Source organism: Equus caballus, chromosome 8 (assembly GCF_041296265.1).
Source record: "Equus caballus isolate H_3958 breed thoroughbred chromosome 8, TB-T2T, whole genome shotgun sequence".
Taxonomy (NCBI): Eukaryota; Metazoa; Chordata; class Mammalia; order Perissodactyla; family Equidae; genus Equus; species Equus caballus.
The window spans coordinates 88,128,045-88,132,652 of NC_091691.1; positions in this window are offsets into that span (position 1 = coordinate 88,128,045).

A 4,608-nucleotide genomic window follows, 5' to 3' on the forward strand; every position below is an offset into this window, starting at 1 on the left:
ACCTGTCAAAGCCTTGGTTAAGGGACTGGGTTCTGGATCTTCTCCAGGAACAGTGTCCTCACATGATAAATCCACTCCAGCATTACTATTCCCTAAAGATGTTGGGTTCTTTCTCTCATATTGTATGTTATTAGAGTTCAGAGAGGGTTGATTATTGAGTTCGGTTTCTTCTATCAGGCAAGCAAACAACTAAAACCACTCCTAGTAGCTCTAACCAAAATACTAAATTCAGAGTCTCTGTTGACTGAACCCATATTGATAGATTCAATCATATCTGAAATTAGACTCTCCTTTTCTTGGCTAACTAGCAACATAGCCCATTCCCACATATAGTCCTCTGGATATTTCCTGATGCTCAGAATCCTTCAAATTTTCACAAATTACACGTCAATACTATGCATCCTTCTCTTTGACTACTATATTTCCTTATCTTCACATTAAAAAACTTCGTGAATCTGTGAATTGAACTGACATAACCTGGCAAGCTACAGAATCAAACACTGAGTTTCACTTTTTATTACTTTAGTACTGTGGATCCAAGAAATGTTTCCGTGTCATAATCAAAGAAGATCCCTGGGTTTCCATCCCTGCCTTGACCCCAGTTAGAAGTCTTTAGAGTTCTCACGCCTTCATTTTGTTCCATAGCAGCTGCAAAGTAGTTCCACAATGTCTGTCCTCACTGGGCACTTCATTCTATGCAATCACAATAATGTAATTAGCTGTCTCACCATGAGCTAACAGATTCCCATCCAGGTACATGCTGTTGATGCTGCTATGATCCTATTTTTAATATCCTGACATCTTTGAGGTGTTCAAGATTGAAGTACCGGGTGGCAGCATCTGATTAACCAAGGCCAGTCGGGGGTCATGTGATGGCTGCCAAGCGATGAAGAAAAATAGGATCTCTCCACTTTGGTTCCTGTAGTGGGAGCCCAGGTGCGTTCCCTAAACCAGGAAGGCAGTTTGGATGAACACCACTCCTCCAAAGTAGAGTCATGCACCGCATAATGTTTTGGTCAACGACAGACTGAATATACTATGGTGGTCCCATAAGATTAGTACCATATAGCCTAGGCGTGTAGTGGGCTATACCATCCAGGTTTGTGTAAGTACACTCTATGAGGTTTGGGCACAAGGATGAAATTGCCTAACGATACAATTTTCAGAATATCCCTGTTGTTAAGCGAAGCTATGACTGTACATTTGTCTGATGAATATCTTTGCTGTCCTGGTTTTCTCTCTCTCTCTCTTCTTAAAACCTTTTCTGTTATTTCATAGGGTTCCAGAAGAGGAGACAAATTCCTTTGATCAGCTGTCATTCTGACTGTAATTCTTCTTTAAAAACTTTTTAAAATTTAATTTTGGGAGATTAAAATATCTAAAGACAAAAACAGAGAAAAAAATCAACAAGTATCCATATTTCTATCACCCATATTTATCAACTGTTAATTTCTTGGTGTGCTTGTTTCCATTCCTAATTTTCTTTTTTTAAACAAGTAAAAATTGGGGGGGAGGGGCAAAATTATACAAGCTCATAGTAAAGTATTCAAACTCAGAAAAAATAGGAAGATTTATTCACTCAGTAAATATTTACTGAGCACCCATCAAGTACCAGGCACTGTTCCAGATCCTGGAGATATAGCAGAGAAGAAAAGAGACAAGAAAATCCCAGCTCTCATGGAACACACGTTCGTAGGAGTAATTGGAATAAGAAAAGCAAATGGTAAATTATGTTACTAACAGTATGTTAGATGATGATAAGTGCCACAGAGAAAAACGAAGCAGGGATTGAACACAAGGAGCATCAGGAGGAAATGCAATTTTAAACAGGATGACCACGTCTTAATACACCTTAATAGGTGATATTTGAAAATATATCTGAAGGAGGTGAAAGAGATAAAGTAGAAGAATCAATCCAGATCTCACTTCCCACAAATAACATAACGAACATAATGTGAAAATAATTCCAGATGTCTTTCTGTGTATATGTACAGGTATCTGGAGGAATGACGGTGGATGAATGGATACAGCTAGGAGAAACAGAGTTATAGAAATGGATTCAAACTACAAAATGCTATTTCTTTACAATCATCAATAAATTACTAAGCATCTATTTTTGTTTCTGTAGCTTATCTATCTCACCCAGATGCGGATTTGCAAATGCATTAAATCTACAATCAATTTGGCTAGAATCGATACTTTTGATAAGAGTGAGTCTTCAAACTCATGAACAGGGTCCATCTCTCTACCTGTTCAGGTCTACTTTAGTTTCTATTGGTAATGTTTCAGTTTTCTACGTAGAGGTCTTGCACATCTTTCAGATTTATTTTGAGGTATTTGATGCTTTGTGATACTAAAGTAATTGGTATTGTTTTCATAATTTCAACTTGTAATTGTTGCCAGAACATAGAAATACAAAAATTTTTATTTAGTAACCTTGTATCCTGTAACCTTGTTAAATTCAAAGTTTATATTAATTTGGATTTTCTACATACACAGCTCTGTCATCTGAGAATGACAATTTTGTTTCTTCCTTTTTAACCCCTAAACTTTTTACTTATCTTTATCTTTTTCCTGATCTCTGGGGAGTAAAGTTTTCAATGATTCACAGTTAAGTATGGTGTTTTCTTTAGTTCTTTTGCTTTTGGTAGTTGCTCTTCATTAAGAAGCTCCATTCTATTCCTAGTTTAATAAGTTTTTTGTGTGTGTGTGAGGATTGGCCCTGAGCTAACATCTGTGCCAATCTTCCTTTATTCTACGTGGGATGCTGCCACAGTGTGGCTTGACTAGTGGTGTAGGTTCGCGCCCAGGAGCCAAACCTGTGAACCCCAGGCTGCCAAAGCTGAGTGCACAAACTTAACTACTATGTCACTGGGCTGGGCCTGAGAAGTTTTTTTAAAAAAATAAAGTCACAAATGGGTGCTGGATTTTACCAAATGCTTTTTATGCCCCTTTCTATTTCTGTAAATGTGGCAATACTACTAACTTTTCAATTTTAAACTACAGACGGTCCTTGCTTTGCACGGCACCGTGTTCACTGAAACTTGCTGAGTTCTGTAGTGTGGTCCCACTGTGGCAGATTTCAAGCTACCTCACACAACTGGTTCTCGTGAGCCAGTGTGAGCCGGCTTTGGCACACCTCTGATTTTAGTCCCCAATAACCAAGACTGAAATTTATCACACCTTCATTAGACCAGCAAGAACAAAGTCACTTCAAATTATCTATTTTATAAAAAGTCTCACAGATAATCCAGAAAGCAGATAAAAATAAGGATACAACTCCCTTATTTTTTCAAGCCCTCATTACTACTTAATAAATAGTGTCTAGCACTATGCTAATTGCAAGGGAAAATGTAACTCTTTGAAGAGCTTACAATCTAAATGATCTAAACAAGATTAACAGAACATGGTTGAAGCGTGGAGAAAAATCTTAAGATAGTAGTGGCAATTTAGTGCTAAAGAAATCCAAGGTAGGATGGGGAAAGTTTAGGAATTCTTCCTGCAAGAGATTATACAGATCATGAGTTAGGTCTTAACGGAAATGACGGGACTTGGAGTAGCAGAGAGAAGAAGAAAGGACACTGTATCAGAGTAACAGAATGCCGTAAATGAAGGTACGGAGGGAGGAAAGCACAGGGCTCAGAAAGTTGAGATAACATCAGTGTCCACGATGGGCACTCCATGTCGCTTCATCTGCAACAGCGTCAAGCAACATTTATGGCAGTGGCGTTAGGGAGGTATGCCTCAATTTCTTAACTATGCAAGTGGCAAGTGCCTAAATGGTACTCCACATTAATAATCAAATACACTCATTATGTTTTTCTGCATGTAGATGACAGTGAACTCAAAAGTCAATTTTCTATTGAAATACTTTATAATTAAGGTCCCTAGAGAGTTTTCAGGCCGAGACAAAAACTGTTTGTAAACATTCAGGGTATAGCTCATTGATCTAGATGCTCAGAAAACATCTAACCAAAATTTCATAATTGTCAAGGCACAAACAGAGCCTGAACATTTAGTTTCCTCTAAGTATTTATCTGTTCCTAAAGAACACATGGAAATGGCCTATGCTCTACCATTCTAGAGTAAGTCTAAAATTATCAGACTCCAGAAACGTAGAGAATGAAGTTATGACTAGAAGTGATGTGGATACTGAGGCCATAGTACTCAAAGCACATGTAAGAATTCAGTCTGATAAAGTATCCACTTATCATCAACACTATACTCATACACTATGTGGTCATGTCTCTATCAATTTAAGTAAAATTCTTCCTCAAAACAAATTCTGGGTTCACAAAAAATTCTGGATTTCAACTATTATATAATTAATATAATTACATCAATTCTCCTAATGACATAATTAATAGCAATACCATACAATTCTGAGGCTTATAAAGTATGTAAATTATAAGACATCCACAAAGAATTCAGTGTTGGTCTGCCAAGTTAACTTCCAACCCTCGCATAAAAGTTGCTGAATAATAGAATTTTCATGTAAACATTCTTAATTAATAATTTTAATGATTTCTTTGTATCTAATCAATTTAGATAATATTTTCTCCTATACAGAAGATCCAAAATAAAGAAGCATACACAGAATACAGCCAC